General features: G+C 34.2%; 1 protein-coding gene and 1 long non-coding RNA gene across 2 annotated transcripts in view; both read right to left on the bottom strand.

Moving 5' to 3' along the window:
* LOC134385259 (uncharacterized) overlaps positions 1 to 10,136 on the bottom strand; it is a 60,381-nt gene extending 50,245 nt beyond the window's left edge. Inside the window, exon 1 of the long non-coding RNA XR_010024279.1 lies at positions 9,998 to 10,136. This is a non-coding gene — a long non-coding RNA (uncharacterized LOC134385259). The remainder of the gene's footprint in view (positions 1 to 9,997) is intronic.
* Positions 1 to 18,094, bottom strand: part of LOC134384026 (procollagen galactosyltransferase 2-like) — a 235,169-nt gene that overhangs the window by 116,885 nt on the left and 100,190 nt on the right. The window lies entirely within an intron of this gene.

Raw genomic sequence — 18,094 nt, 5'->3', positions numbered from 1 at the left:
GATGGGGAGGGAGATAGATCGGTCAGAGAGTACAGTTTCAATTATGCCTTGTGAATAAGTTCTGCAGACCTAATGTACAGCACGGTGACCGTTCTCACTACATACAGGTTTACAGCTGGAAGGAGTTTTTTGCCTTTGGACTCAGATGAGACTTTAGACATTTAAGTTGGAGCTGGAACAAGCTAAGACTTTGGGGACTGTTGGGATGGAATGATTGTATTTTGTACGTGAGAGGGACACGAGTTTTGGGGGCCAGGGGTGGAATGGTAGAATTTGGATGTTGTCTCCAAAACTTATGTGGAAATCTGATCCCCAATGTGGCAGTGTTGGGAGAAGTTTGGGTCATGGGAGCAGATCCCTCATGAATAGATTAATGCTCTCCCTGGGGAAGGGGTTACAGGGTTGTGGGGGTAGTGAGTGAGTTCTTGCTCTATTAGTTACCTTGAGAGCTGATTATATAAAAGACCCTGGCATCTCCCCTCTCTCCTTTTCTTGCTTCTTCTCGCCACATGATCTGCTTGCACCTGTCAGCTGCCTGCTGCTTTCCACCATGAGTAGAAGCAGCCTGAGGCCCATGCCAGATGCACCTGTCCCAGAATCATGAGTCAAATAAACCTGTTCTTTGTAAATTAACCAGTTTCAGGTATTCTGTTATAGCAATAAAAAATGGACTAATATACACTTTAAATACATACTCTGCCATTTTATTTAAGAAACTTAGGCATCCACGAATTTTGGTATGTGGGGGAGGGGTGTCCTGGAACCATTACCCTTGGATACAGAGGGAAGACTATATATACAATTTCTATTTGTCAATTATACCTCAATAAAGCTGGAGGGAAAAATTAAATCACTATGTAATAAGTTATATGCAGCGCAGGAACTCATAAGTTCAGAAATTTCTCAAATGGTAAAGGTGACTGGTCTCAGAATAATTTCCAAAGAACAAAGTTAATGTTATCGAACAAACAATACATTTATTATTTTCACTTTCCACTTCAATATGTAAGTATCATGAGTGCAAGGACTATATCATTCAACATTTCTTAAGCTTGAGTATGCAGAAGTATGTTTCATTATGAATGTTCAAGCTTCTATGCTGGGCAGTTACATGCATCAGATCACTTAATCCTCAAAACAACACTGCACGGTAGTTGCTACTACCATCTGCATTAATACATGAGAGGTTACATAAGTAATCCAAATCCCAGAACATCTAGATTAAATCTAGAGTTCAGTCACTTAAGAGTATACCTCTCTTCTAAAGACCTTAAACATATACCCTTATAATACCAGAAATTCCATGTTTAGTTTTCTCATTATTCTTAATGATTCAAAATGTTTAGTACAAAGTTTATAAAAACTCTCTTCAAATTCAAGTTTATTTTCAGAATGAGTCCAACGGTGTTTTTTTAAATTTCTTCCCCACCTACATCCTAAAACATCATTACTATACTACTTTATATAACTATACCTTATCTGCTCAATATTTTCATGTCTTTTACTGATTGGATCACTGCTTTAACAATCATCATATACACCCTTTTAGTTTAACTGAACCTTTTATATGAATGAAAACTTTTCTGTGGTATTAGTTCATCAGCATATTTGAATGAAAAATATGAAATATGTATAATGTCAAAAAAGAGAGAAAAAGAACATGATTATTCGCATGAAGACTGAGCTTATAAGTGTCACCTCAGACCTTGAAGGGAAGTCTAGGAGATGAATGCGTAGTTCTTATCATAGATTAGGAAGGCTTCTAAAACCAATATCTTGCTACATAAGTTTTGCTACGTAAATACTGTCACAACCTCCTAAACAGTTCCAAAAGTATTAATCCAGCTCTTAAAGTAAACTGCTTTATTTGCCATCAATTTTAGTTATACTTGACCTACAAAGAACTGTCTTGTATACTACCCTGTTCAATATTCTACATTGTTATGAACAACTCAGTTTTCAGTGGCTTTTAATTATTATATCCTATTAATATAGTAAGCCTACTACCATCTCTTACTCTTGGTTCCTCTATAATATTAGAAGACCTCTACTTCTGTATTCTCTATGTTCAATGAATAGCACCATCAGCAAGGCCCTCCCTCATTCTTAATCTCCACGTACAATAGATAAGAAATCTTGCTATTTTCACTATTTACTCTTTTCTACTGTCATTGCCTTAGTTCAGACCCGTTATTCCACACCTGGATTATAACAGTAACAGTACCACGAGAGCAAGGATTATAACTTTTCATGTTCCTGTGCCCTGTTGCCTCACACTAACATTTCTAGAATAAAGGGATGATACTAAAATTTTGCTGTTTTATACTCAGAACTCCTTTTTAGCTTTCATGTTTCTAATTACTTTTCAAATTTTGTTTTATCTTTTGTTTTAATCTGTCCTTAAAATGGCAAATTGATACCATTTATATACCATCTTACAAGTAAAAAGGCAAGAAACTAATCAAAATAATCATTGTCCTATAACTCCAAACAATACAACACAGATAAATTTTTAAGCTCAACCAATTGCATAACCAAATAATAAAAAAAAATATATCATACCAATATGAAGCAAGGAGATGTTCAATTTCATGATAGATAGGTTGCTTACTGATAGTGATTTTGGACTTGGGAAAAGCAGTTTCCTATGGTAGTCAAAATTAGATTTCAGAAAGTACCCAGTTTAATTATGAACTATTTTGTTCTAAATGGGTATGTTTATTAAGACAGAGAATATGCTTTCCCAATGAAATAACTAACTAAATTTAGTTCCAAGGCTAGTCATTGAAAAGTTCAATTTCAATGTCCCTAAGATAAAGTAGCTTTCTGCTCAAACTAAAATAAAAAGAAGTTATACATTATTTCCTTCACTTGCAAAATAAGGTCATCTATTATAAACTGGCACTGAGATGGGTGGTAGAATTCAAGTGGTATAATCTCCACCTGTTTCACAGCCCACTTCATTTGCTAATTTGGGGGAGGAAGAGGGTTAGGAAGACATGCTCTCTCAAGATGGGTTGAAAGCAGATGAGCACCTCAAGCTTTCCTTTAGTATCTACCAGAAACAGCTGAATGTTTCTGGAATATGAATAGCACTGATTCCCCAACTTTTTAATTATATTCCTGGGGTTATTTCAGTGAAAATATTAGAGATATGGAGGTTGGATACCTGTGATTAGTTATCCAACTTATCCTTAAGTCTTTTGTAGCAATAATTTTAACAGAGTACATCCTAACAAACTCTTTTTGGGTAAGCCAAGTAAATCCTCCTATCTCAACTGAGCCTGGGAAACATTTGCTTACAAAAAAGTTCTTCCCTAAAAACTTATGCCATCTTTTAATTTGTTCTTCTGAACACTAGATCCTTTTAAATATATTACTTACCAAAGAAAGCGCCTGAATTTTTAAGACTCTGAGAAGGCTTATTATTTAATAAATTGTTAACCTTTGGAAAAACCTGAGCTAAACAAAATTCATTGCTTTCAGACTGTCTTGAGATCCTTTTTGGAATAATATCTACTAACAAACATCCTTAAGAAATTCAGTATCTCCCAAACCATAAAGAGTTCGGTACATAGCAGGCCTTCAATATACCATTACAGAGTGAAATAAAAAGGAAATTTCAAAACAAAAACAAAGAAAAACCCAATTGATCTTTGTTAAAATTAATCAGGTTGCAGTTCTAAGTCAACAATAAGTTTCCCTACCTAAAACTTAAAAGACATGCTCTATATTATCAAACCATACAGCTAAATTAAAACTCCTACAAGTTAATATGTAATCTGAAACACTTTACAACTCCACTCAATAAAAAATACATACTAACCTTATTTTAAAAACTATCTTTAACTTTAGTTTCCTGTACAATCAAAGAAGAGAGATGTGCAGACCTTATTTTAAAAACTTGGCATTTTCATTCATAATTAAGATCATATCAAGACCAAAAAAATCAAGGGTTAACCTGGGTTTTGAGAAAGTATCCTTTGTAGTTCATAAAATTTTTATTTAATGTCCACTTATCATTCAGAAGAACAAAGGTGAACATAGTTTATATCAAGACTCCTAAAAGCTCTTGATTAATCTTGATTAATCATAATAGTCAAAGGAACAAGACTTAAGGAAAGTAACTAACTGCACCGACTCCTCGCTCTTCTTAAAATCCCTTCAAAACAAACGTCAGCTCAACAGCCAATCTGCAGGTGACAATCTTGACAAATAAAACCCTAAAGTAACTCAGAAGCTATAACTAGACAAATTCATTGGCAAACCCAGGAAAATTAAATAGGGAATTTACAACTCCTACTCCAACACTAATATAGGTTATTATTATAAGAGAGACTGTAGAAAGTACTGTGAATAACATTATAAACCTATACTATTAATTAGAGTTGCCAGCATGGGATCATACAAACTGGAAAAAAAATATTTGAAAAGGCATTTATCCACCTCAAACTTTTTGACAATATGTGTAATCATGATGGCCTAGACCCAAGAAATGCCTTTCAAGGATATTACTTAAAATTAAAACCCATTTTAAAAACATCAGAAAATCAGAGTTATCTTCACATAAATCCTTAGAAAAAACCTCACTACAATTTAATTATCAAATCATGTCCCAAACAAACAGTTTAGCAATCTAATCTGTCCATGTATATACATGACTAATAACTCTAACAGTTACACCTTACCAATATTTGGAACTTATCTACTACTCTGGCAGATCCTATAGAACAATTTCTAACAACTCAAAATTGATAACTAGGCAAATTTAATGACAAACTTAGAACTGACTCATTTGAAATGTAGCACCTTTTCCTTATCAGAGTTAACTCCATTTATATAGTACTGTTTATAAGATGTCCATGGATTCAAACAAGGTCTTAATAACTTAACTGGCTTTAATTTTGATGGTCTAAATTAAACTTTAAATCTTCTTTCTTGTCTGTCATTTTATGAATGTATGATAAACTCAAATAGTCTTGAATGATTATTAATGCAATACCTTTTATCTTTCATACAAGACTGTGAGCACCCTCAAGAATAGGACTTTTTTTCATATTCATGATCACACAAACCTCAGTGGGTGTCTGCTCTACCAGGTACCATACATTTGTTATCTTGATTTCTCCAAACAATTCCACAATGTGAAATTTATAGCTTTATAAAGAAACAGACTCTAAAAAGTTAACATATATCTCAATTATTTTTCGGCAATTATTTATTCCAGTCCCCTTCTCACTGTGTGAGTGACTTGATATGGCTAATACAGGGTTTCTCAACCTCTGTACTACTGGAACTGTGAGCTGGATAATTCTTTGTTGTGAGGACTGTCCTGGGCATTGTAGGATGTTTAGCAGGATTACTGGCCTCTACCCACGATGCCAGTATCCCCTCCCAAGTCAACCAAAAATATCTCCAGACATTGCCAAATGTCCCTCGAGACAAAACTGGCCCCTGTTGAGAATCACTGGGCTGATGGATTGTGTTAGCAGAAGAGACAAGATCAGAGGCCTTACAAGTGATTATGCAATTTGGCTTGGCTCTGGCACTCCAGCAATCTGCCGTGATAATAGCATGCCGCAAGTAGCCATTGCTCCTTCAGCCTGGGCCCAGCAGGAACATAAAATGGATATGATCTGAATCTACCCACAGCTAGCCTCCATCGACCCATACTCAGCCTCAATCAACAGAACCTCAGCCAACATGAGCACAGAAATAAATGCTTATTATTTTAAACCAATGAATTTGAGAGTGTTTTACTATGGAATATTACTGTGGCAATTGTTGACAAATACAGCCAGTAAAGGGGTAAGCCAGGACTCAAAACCTAAGTTTGTCTGACACAAAAACTCACTAATTTGACTATATCAAAGAGTCTTTTCAACTGAATTAATATTCCCATGCCAAGGATGTGCTTGACACACAACAGAGATGCAATAAAAGCCTGCTTTATTAATAAATATTATTTATTAATAAATATAAATATTAATAAATATGAATTCGTAAATTTTTAAAATACTTTCAATAGGCTAACTCATTTTAGCTTCTCATTCCCACATCATTAAGCCAGTGGTTCAAAACCATTGTGAAGGGCACTATAAAGCATTACCTCACTTCTCAGACTGAATCTAGGGCTTTCTTCTCATATCGGTCTACCATTTACCAGACACTATTCTAAGGCCTGGGAATATAGCACTGAAAAAAAGCAGACAAAAAAATCCCTGTCCTCATGAAGCTTACATTCTGGTAACACTTACATAGCATAAAGGCATTTTCCAAGTGCTTTACACATACTAATTCATTTAGTCTTCATAATCCTGGGAGAGACAATAAAAGATGAGAAAACTGAGGACCAGGAATGACAAGTAATTTGCTCAAAGTCATAAAACAAGCAGTGGAGCTAGCCAGGAGTCTGAGTTCATATTTCTGACCACTATGTTGCGCTGCCCGTCTGAAGCTTGAATTATAAAAGCATTTTTTAGCAAAATAGGCTGAATTCACTCACAAAATCAAGCTTACATACAAATGGGGGCAGGGACAGAAGCATATGGAATTATCTCCAAGACACATTAAATGAAGAAAAAGCAAGGGTTGGAAGAGTGCATATTTGTTTCACGTAGCCTGTATCTAATTCAAAATTCTGAAATAAATCTTTTCTCATAGTGCCAAAATCTGAGACTCCCTTGTTTCATTTTGTTTAATACTATTTAATTTTTTTAAAAGATAAACTTCCTTATACCACAAAATATTTATTGATCACTAAGTATGTATTAATTACCTTAATTTAGAAAAACTCAAAAATTATGTGCAGATCTAAATTTGTTAAACTTAAACTCTTTTAATAGAAATTTAAAATCAAGGTATTAAAAAAGTTATCTGGAAGACCAAAACCGTTTTGTACCTATTTCTCTCCTTCTATGAATTAAAACTAAAATTCTAATTTAAAAAGCTTTGTTAAATAGACATTTTTGGGTACCAAAAGGGTCATCTAAAACTTGTACATCCACCTGCCTACTTGACATTCCCCACTCTGGATGGCTGCCTTCAAGCTTAACACCTCTACATCAGAACTGCTGAATCCCCAACTCCCCCAAACCTGGCTCCTCTCTCAGTCTTTCCTATCTCAGGAACTGGCAATTCCATTACTCCAAATGATCAAAACCTTTGGGTCACTCCTGAGTTTCTCTCACTCCATATCCAATTTATCGGCAAATCCTACCAGTTCTAACTTGAAAATCTATGCAGGGTTCAAGCATTTTTCTTAACTCCTCTTGTTCAAGTCTCCTCCCCTGCCTCCCAACTGGTCTTGCTTCTACCACCATTTCCCACAGTCTCTCTCCACACAGCAACCAGAATACACCTATCAAAAATCCATGTAAGCTCATGTCGCTCCTAGTCTCAAAACATATGGATGGCTTACCATTTCACTCAGAATGGTATACAAAATTTTTCATGTGGGCTTGTAGGCCCATGATATGGGAAGCATACATGATATGACCCCTCTACTAACTCTCTAATCTCACATCTTGCCACACTTCCCAAGCATGCTCTGCCTGAGTCACTGCACTTGCTGTTCACTCTGCCTGGAATGTTCTTCCCCCAGATGATTTTCTTGACTTCTTCCCCATCACTCCTTTCATCTCCCTCCATTCCCATCATCCTAGAAGAGATTCCATCCCTGATTATCCTTAAAACTGAACACCTCTCCCACACGTACAGTCTTTGTTCATCTGTTTGCCCCATTTTGTTTCCCCATAGCACTGACAACGCCTAAAAGTAAATATTCGTTTGTTTATCGTCTGTCTCTGCCACTGAAATGCCCACTCCATAAAAGCAAGGACATCGTTTAGTTCACCACTCTACTCACCTCCTTCATAATACCTATCAAAATTACCATATACATAAATCACCTACCTGTTAGCCTGGCTTACTCTGACAATAAAAAAAAAAATTTTTTTAGAGCAGTGATTCTCAAACATTAGCATGTATCAGAATCATCTATATGGTTTTGTTGTTAAAGAGGTAGATTGCAGGCCTCACACCCAGAGTTTCTGATTAAACTCGTCTGGGATGAGGCTCGAACATTCACAAGGTCCCAGGAGGTGTGGATACTACGATCCAGAAACCACATTTTGAGAACCACTCATCTAGACAATGTTATATTCCAATATACCTGTCAGCAAAAGTAGCTCACCAGGGCAATGACTCACAACTGGTAAAAGAAAGAAAGGAGTATAGTGAAAAGGTACCCTCTAGATCCAGGTCCTGACATAGAAGGTTGTATGGAACACTTTTCTTTTAAATGATGCAGTATTAATATCTCTACCCAGAATGAGATTTTTTTTTTTTCTTTTGGAGGAATGAAACCAGACAGATCAAGGTTATATTTCTCCATCAAGGTCTTATGGTCTCATACAGTCTGTGTTACTGACTATTGCTGAAACTTTGTCCTTTAGGGTTTAAACACGCAAATGAGAAGGTTGCTATCCTTTAGAGGATACTGGAACACCAAACAGCAGTAGACCCCAATTGGGACAGCTGCCCAAATCATAATTTTTCATCTTGAGAAGTAATATTAATATCCAGGGCAGTCCCATAGTGGTCATGTCTAGGTTGTGGTACATAACTACGTAACCTCACTTCCCAAGTCACAGTAAATTGGCCCAAAACACATTCTCTCCTCCAAGAATCTGAAATTGAAGACAAAGTCTAGGAGGCACTGATGTCATGTCATGATGGTCCACAAACTCCTGCTGCTGAAGTTCTCAGAGATGCACTGCTTCCTGCCTTACATGAAGTTTTGTTCTCCAGACACAACTTTAATTCTTTGTATTACCTGATAATCTTCCAATTAACTCTTCTTTTGCCTACATTACCCCGAACTGTTTGTATATTTGCAACCAAAACTACTTAATAGAATAAATGTATAAGCTTTAAATAAAATTGCATTGGAAATGCAAATTGTGAAATACCAAAGCTTCTTCCTATTAATCCAACTTAGGACATTTATTTCCCATCTGCACGCTAGTATTCTGTCTACATAACCAATGAGTCTTGGAGCATCCATCACATTTTCGACATTATAATACCAATTCCTTCTTTTGTTTGCTTTCAGAGAAGTCCCCCGAAACCCAGCAAAAAAAATCACCATTTTTTCCTTCATTTATTTAACAGATATTGGGTGCCTATTACGTGCCCATATTATGGGTGGTACAGCAGTGAATAATAAAGACAGGTTCTTGTTTTATGTACCTTCCATTCCTGCTGGAGAGAAACAGAGAAATAAACAAACAAGAAAAATACCAGATAATAAGTGCCATTGCAGAAGTAAAAAAAGATTTATGTGAAACAATGAGCAACCAGATGGCCTTTAGATAAAGTGGTGGGGAGGCCTCTCCGAAATGATATTTAAGTTAAAATCTTTAATACCAAGAAGATGATAGCCAGTAGAGATCAGATTATAGCTAACAAAAAAGGCCTAAGGCTGGGAATAGACTTGACTTGTTCTAAAAGCCAAAAGAAGGCCAATGGTATTACAGTACAGTGAAGAAGAGGGAAAATCATTTAAGATGAGGTCAGAGAAACAGAATGGACCATCTTATCTAGGGCTTTATAACAAAATGAAAAGAGTCTGAATTTTGATTAGAAATTAACTGGTGTAGTACATGGAGACTCATCTCAACAGAATAGTTGAACGGACTAAGAGGGAAAAATAAAAAAACTGCATTACAAACAGTAGTTTTCCTTGTCCCATCTGGAATCCATGACAGTCTTTACCCGTGTGCATTTCCAAAAGTGACACAGCAGTAATCAAATGGAAACATATTTAGAAAGAAATTTTTTAAATTATCCATGCCAAATTATTCACACTTCAAGTCCCTCACATAAATTTTTTTTTTAAGTGGCTGATAATGCTTAAGTATTTACAATCAAACATATCTCTTCCCAAAGTATGTGAAGCACACAAAAAAAGAATAAAACAACAAAATATACTTACATCTGGATATTCTTTTACAGGCACATAAAGTTTCTCTTGTAACTGAACAATAGGTCCCACAGCATCAGGCAATTCTGCACTCCTTTTCTCTGTACTGCCATTTCATGTGTCATTGTACATGTCTTTCCGTACTCTGCTAATTTCTGTTAAAAGTAAAAATTTTAAATGTGTTAGAAAAAATATTCTTGCTAATCCATGGAAAACAAAAAAGAGGGCAGGGGAGGATATCATTGATAAAGTGTTAAAACTTACAATAAAGTACCACTGACCTATTCTGTGATTTTCGGGATTAAGCCCATGTTTAACCAGACTATAGCCTTAATTAATTTCTACCACAAATGAATTTATACCAACCAGATAGCATATCTTATTAAAACTAATTTTAGAGCCCAAGTTTTTAACCAATATGATACAGACTTAATTTTATCTAATTTTTCCATGCCTCAATGACACCAGGCATTCCCAATGATAGCTTCAGTCAAAATAATTATGCTGAAAATGTCTTTCAGACAAAACTAGTAAGGCTCTTTTATACTTCAGAACTAATCTGTACGAATGAGATTTAAACTGGACCACTTTGTTAGATTTTTTAGATATTTTGGAGCATTCACATGGAGATGTCCAATAGACAATAGACTGCAAGCTCAGCAGAAGTGTGAGTTTAATACACAAATTAGTGGTTAAAACTATAGAAAAAATGGCTTAGAGAAGATAAAGGGAGAAGGAAGGACTGAATGAACCTAGGAAGAGCAAAATTCAAGTGGTGAGAAAAAGAAGATCCAAAGCAAGAAGAAACACAGATAAATGGGAGAACTGGGGAAAAGAGGTATCACAGAAGCTAAGAAAAGACAGATTCAAGAACAGAGTGGTCAACGGTGTCAAATACTACAAAAGCATGGGTAAGGTAAATAGCAAATAATGGTATCTTGGATTGACCACTAAGCCACTCGTGATCAGAGAGGTTTCAGGAATAGATGGTAATGGAGACCAAACTACACTAGATTAATGAATGAAACATAAGAAGGTAGAGACACCTAAAATTGATAACCTTAAAAAAAAAAAATTAGAGTTGCCGGGTATAAATATAATTTTTTATTTTTTAAAGTAGGATTCTATTTTAATGAATTAAGTCCTACAAAGAAAATGGATTCTTTTAAGAATTATTTATTAAGCTTCTACTATGCACTACAGCACAAGCTCTTGCCCACTGGAATATACTGTCTAATAAGGATTGCCATTATTAAAGTTAGCTGGTTGCCTATGTAACTGTCTCTCCATCCTACAGATCATGTCCTCTTTGGGAAAAAGGTTTGAGTCAATTAGTATTTAAAAATAAAATGGCTTTTAGTTTTACAATATATTTTGTATGCCTTCCAAACATGGAATTTCAATCTACTGACATCAAGAAACTATCAAATATGAATACACTCTTTAATTTTCCTAACTAGTTATTTAAATCAGTCTCAGTTAAATAAAATCCAGCACAGCTAAAAGGCAAGATCAAAAGGTATTCTTAACCAGTTATAAAATCGTAATCAGTTAAAAAAAATGTTATAATACATTTTCTGCTTCAGTGACAGCAATATTCATTTTACTACAAATTTTATCTCTTAAATAATTTGTCAAATCTTACCAAATGCTTATCTCTGAATAGCAAATGAAATCAACAAAAAACGTAAAAGAGTACCTTGAATTTGACTACATTATAAAGGCAAGATTTCAATCTTTCTTAAAGTTATTTTATAACTTTATTATTTTTATAATGAAATCTTTCTTAATAATGTCCAGTATCAAATTAGTGTTCAACTTAAATTAGCATATGACTTCAACTCTCAAACCAAGTTTTTAACAACCAAGTAATAATTTAAGACATAAATGATTACTTACATAATTGCAGCAAGTAATTAACCAAAAGGTATTAGAAAAATCTAATGAAAATTACACATATATTCTTTTTATCATTTAAATTTCTTCAGAAAGTACCTAATTCTTGTTATAGGAAGACAGCATAGCACCAATAGAAAATCTGACCATAACAGCATAAAAGAAAACCACAGATAAAATTTGCTTATCGATACAGATGTAAACATCCTAAATAAATATAATTCGCCAGTATATTAAAAGAAAAATAAACCAAGACAAAGTGGAATTTATACCACGAATGCAAGAATAGTTCAATATTGAAAATCTATTATAAATAACCATAATAATATTATAAAAGACCAAGGGGGAAAAATGGCAATTCTCCAGATAAACAAACTTATCAAAATTATATACAAACATTCAGTTACAGGATATAATGCATTTACCACTTAAGTTGTATTTCTATAAACATCTGTGGTGATTGATTAATAACTAAAAGTTCCATAAGATTCTGTTACCAACTGTGTCCTATAACAGTGCCTGAACACACTCAATAAATACTTGGTGGTAGGGTATATGGATGGGTAAGTCAAGGGAGAAATGAGCTAGGTTCTGGAGCACTGAAGTTAAACAAATAGTTTAATAGTTCCAGCTCTCAAAGAACTTAGTCTAATATTGGAGATAGGTAAGAAGTCTTTCTACCATGATTTTTTCAGTCTCTAAGATACATCAGTCAATTTAATAACAGAACACAAATTATGTACATGACAGTACTAATGGAAATGAAAAGATGACTAAAGACACAGTTCTGGTCCTCAAGGAATTTACCATTTTATTCACTGCTGAGTCTAACAAGCTGCATACATACTACTACCTTTATCAACACCACTTTTCTAGCCAGGAAATCGTCAGCACTTCCGGCAAGTCAGAACAAGTTCTGATTCCAGTTCTAATAGTAATTCTTTGTGATTTTTAGATAAGCATCTTACTTAACCTCTCTGTGCTTATGCTTCATATAATTAGAAGTCACTTACTGAATGACTCAGCTGAATCCACTGGTTTCCAAACTTAGAATGCAAGAACCCCATAATTCCCCCATAACTCCATGTTATAAAAAGTTTAATCACTAAAACTTTTCATTCCCTAAGTCCTGGCAATCAGAGCTTCTGTTAATGTTATCCTATCCAGTTGATATAATTATAGCCAAATTATTACAGAAACCTGCAATAGGTATAGGTATGGGTATCAGTTTAGGGAATGCTCTGGTCCTTTTGGGTTCACAGGTGTTAGTTTATGAAACACAGGAATGCTTCATAACTAACACATTGTATATATTCTTTTGTTGTATCAAATATTACATAATAATGCTCAAATGCCCCCCCCCACCACCACAGCAACTTCTTCAGCCTGCAGCAGTAGTTCAGAGAACTATAAGTTCAGAACCATTTGTTTACTCACCTTAGTATAAAAAATTCCAACAACAATAACCCCTAAATTGGACATGCATCTTCTGTCTAAATATCCCCAATATCAAGATAATCTGTTTTAGACATTTCTGAAGATTTTAAATGTTACAAATTTGTTTTAGTGAACCAAAACCTACTATCCTAAAATTTCATCTGCTGGCCCCCACCCAGCAGCTCCACGAATACTTGAAAAGTTGTTCAATATCTAAGTAGCCTTGTCTCTAAACTCTTATGACATGGTTTTATACTCTCTCACTTGCTTAGACACACCCCATTTTGTCAAAGTCCCTTTTAAAATGTAAAATCACATACCACACACAACATTCCATAACAAAGATGAGTATGCAGACTGAGGCTGTGTCTACTTCTAGTCCCAAACTCTCCTCTTCCATCAACATCGTTTAAGAATTCCTTTACTTCCTTGACAAGCACATCACCCTGCTGACATTCTGCCTGGTGGTGCTAAGACAAGTCTCTACCACTCCATAACTCTACAACTGTTTGTTTAGAAACCAGCAGATGATTTAATTTTTTTTCTGGGTTGTTTTCTACTACACATATCCCCTTCAGACTGATGTTAATCTACCGGTTGACATTCTTTAGGGATGACTAGTCTATAAGTCAAGAATCAAACTAACTGCAGTTTCATAGAATACTCATTTCTCTAAGCCTGGATACCAAAACTACAGGCATACTTTATCGAATACCTACAAAATCTCAAGCTACACTGGGACTGGAAGCTCCTTCTGGATTCACCAGTTTAAATAGGATATAGTCCATTTTGTAATCTACGGGTTGTGCCATCAAGTTTAGAATATAAGTTTTTCAGCTTTGGGGAATATTCACCTTTCCAGCATTTAGGCTCCTCCCATCTTCTATGTTTTCTGGAATAGGTAATTCAACAGTCACATTTTTTCATATTCTAGTATGCTAAAAACTATTTTCGTTTAGGCCTGAAAACTTGTTTCGGTTATACTACCTTACTATCTCCTCATACTTCTCTGCTCTAATTATCTTGATTTTTTTCCTTTTCCAAACTAAAACTCAATTGTCAGTTAATTCTGCTCCTAAGAGAAAATGGAAAATAGTCACTCACTGTTCTGTTTTATGTGACCTGCTAATACTACATCTTCCACCTTAAGCCTTTTCCCTTCCCTTTAATTCACCCAACTATGGATTTAAATAAAATGTTTCAAAATTATTCTTATGTTTCATAAGCTGCAGCTCATTTTTGCCTTTGGCTTGTCCCTTACTGCATCGGAATTATTGTACGTACAGCACACCCTCTGCTACCTTACAATTTTGCACGCATCCTTTTAAAATTTGAGTTACTGGATAAGTTAACAGATCAAACACTCCGTGAAAAACTAGAATATAAGAATTAAGGATAACATGAAGAAATATTAGAGAACAGAACAATATTGGCTGAGAAATCTAAATTACAGAATCAAGCAATCATTTTGCAAAATATATAGGTTAAGTTAATAAACAGCTAAGGATGTGTATAAATTCAACACTGCAATGTTGGAAGACTAGGTAAAGAATAAGATACAGCCCTATTTTACTTCCTGGTTTAGAATTTTTTCAACAAATTTAAACCAAGAAAATGAAAATTAGGTAATGAAATGTGAAAAACATTAGCTCAATTATAAACAACAAAACTACTAATGATATATTTAAAAAGTACAAAAACAAAATGAATAAAAGAATTATTTTCAGGATTTATAACAATCCAAATTAAAAGATGACTTTTTAAAACACTGAAAAAATTTTCATACAAAGCACACCTTATCACTCAGTGTTGTAGCTATAGTAGCTGACTCCAATTGCTCAACTGGCTATAATGATGTTATAGACATATATATTTTATTTGGGTATCTATCTGCTTTTTCTTTGTGCATTATGTTTAAATCCATCAAAAAATACTTTATCACTGTAATACTGCTAAAATACAGAAAGGAATGGAACAGACTGCCATTTGACCATGACTGCCTCATTTTTTTTTTAATTTAACATTTTCCTTTATTTAATGTAAAGTAAGAGCCAACTAACTATTTATAAATAAAACACTTACAAGGGAACTTCAAAAAGTTTGTGGAAAAACAGAAAAGATAGTACGAATCTTTCCATGAACTTTTTGAAGTGCCCTCTTTTATGCTTTGATACACATAGTATAAATGTTATAAGGAAAGTTAATGACAAGTTACATCATTTCAACTGAAGTTTAAATGGGCTCCAGTATTTCCTCACTATCTGCAATCCACTTCTTGCTGGACATTACGGTAGCACACTGATATAAAGAACAAAGATTTTAGTTATTTTAGGTCTTAATCAACAAATTATTAGTTTTTATTTACATAATACTCATTAAATCTTAAAAACAATAATATTAGGAATCTATTTATAACTAAAAAACAACTTGTCACTTCATAAAGTGGCTGTTACGTACCCCTATGTACTTAGGATTAACAAAAGTCTCTTCTGTAAAAAGCAACCTTTTAATTCAGGGTTTACCAAATACAGGGAAAATTGTAAAGTTATTCTGAGCAGAGAAAAACTCATGGAATATAACTTCACTGTGCTCATTTTAAGAAGCCACATCCACAAGGTACAGAGAGCAAATAAATTTAAGAGCAGGTTACTAGTGACTATATGCTATTTAGCAGAGTATGTTTTTGCTTATTCTAACTACCAAATAAATTAAATCTGATTTAACTTTGAGGCAACTGCTTTCAAACTGGCAAGAAAAAAAAAATCAAGCTATCAATAATTCTCTAGATGGGATCTAATTTGGGGGGTTAAACTGTACTCTGTACTTCAGAATTATAAGTATAAAAGGAAAAACTACAAAATTAAAGTCAACATCATAACTCTTCTTTACAATCCCAAAATTAACAACTGCGCAAAACTGTTGATAAATTTCACATACAAAAATATGAAACAGCAAAGACTTTACAACAATGTTAATTCTACTTCCCCAATCGTTCTCGGTAGCAGTTTTGTATTATGGAAGATATTTAACAGTAAGCTGTACATTCCTAGAAAGGCTCTTTCACAGGTTACAGAAAAGAATGTCTAATATATGATCCAATTTACACTTAAGTGTATGTTTTTTTTAATAGACACATAGAAGTCAAAAAAGATACAACAACTATTAACAGTAATCATCTCTGGGAGATGGATTCACAGGGACTATTTTAGGTCTCATTATTATATGATTTTTTTTTTACAACAATCACTGGAAAATAGTAAAGATATTCTCATTAGGAAGGCAGAAAGTACTTTAAGTTAAAATGTTGCACGTAATATTGGATTCCCTGTATGAAAACATTATAATAAGGAATAAGTCATTGATTCCCAACTCTTTAAAAATAAACCACAAAGAGCTAATTTTTTTTTACATGAATCAACTGATCTTCACCAGAATCTGACGGAGGATATTATAATCCCCATTTTACCAAATGGTGTCTATAATAATTATGATGTAGCATAAGCAAAAATGTTTATAAAGGCCTATAGATGTGAAAGGTTTTGCCAAATGGTTTCTATAATTACGATGCAGGATAAATTAGCTATTTCTCCAAGAGACATATTTGGTTACTTATCTAGAATTAATATGAAGGTAGAAAGAGGTAAGACATTTCTATCCCTCCAAAACACAAGGAAGGAAGGAGGGAAGAGGGAAGGAAAGAAGAAGGAGGGAAGAAGGGAAGAAACTAATGCTCAGAGATTAAAGAATCAGTCTAAGGCCACAGGTAGTACAACCAGCCGTATTTAGGGGCTTTTTAAAAGAGGATTTCCCAGAATAAGAAGCTCTTAAAATTCATTTTAAGAAATGAAAATTAGAGAATGGAAAATAAGAAAAGTGAATAAACCAACTTTTGATTTATTGCTGACCATAAGTGAAGTCCAATATGTTCACGTCTTTGCCGCCTTTCTCTTTCACTTCATTCTAATGGAACACAGTTCTGTAATTGAACATCAGGTCTAGGTTCCTAAACAATTCTGAATGAATAAATAGATACTACTGGCATACACAAAAGGCAAATTAGGCCATTAAAAACAACAGAACAGAATGGGAAAAGCATTTTTAAAAAGAGAATAAAAAACGAGTATTTAATTGGGATAGGCAGTCTTTCTCGGTTAATTGTGAATTTTGTTTCAATTTAAAAAAAAGAGATTAGTTGTAAGCATGTTAAATATTAAGTATTATTTAATAAAAATGTTGCTTTCTGGTCACTTAATTTCTTAGAATTCTCAGGGAAACGAATCCTTCCCTCTATATAATATCCACTGTATTAAAATTTAAATCTGAAAGTGAACTAGTTAAGAAACACTTTTTAATAAATATCAGAAGATAACAGTAAACTAGGAAATATCATCAAGAGACCAAGTAAAAAGTAATACCTGAGAATCTAGCTAGTAACAACTCTCTTCACAATCCTTTTAATATTTCTGAAAGAGTAAAAATAAATTCAAAGCAATGGACATGAGTACCCCAGATACAGAGGCAGAAGAGACTTTCACAATGTGTTCTATTTCACAATCTATTCTTTTTTTTGTTTTTGTTTTTGTTTTGTCGTTTTTTCGTGACCCGCACTCAGCCAGTGAGTGCACTGGTCATTCCTATATAGGATCCGAACCTGCGGAGCGTCGCCGCGCTCCCAGCGCAGCACTCTACCGAGTGCTCCACCGGCTCGGCCCGTCACAATCTATTCTTTTCACAACGTATTCACAATGTTTTTCTAATTACCTTAACATATTAGCT

This window comes from Cynocephalus volans, chromosome 8 (assembly GCF_027409185.1).
Source record: "Cynocephalus volans isolate mCynVol1 chromosome 8, mCynVol1.pri, whole genome shotgun sequence".
Taxonomy (NCBI): domain Eukaryota; kingdom Metazoa; phylum Chordata; class Mammalia; order Dermoptera; family Cynocephalidae; genus Cynocephalus; species Cynocephalus volans.
The sequence above is the reverse complement of the archived record's forward strand: the minus strand, read 5'-3'. Positions and strand labels throughout refer to the sequence as shown.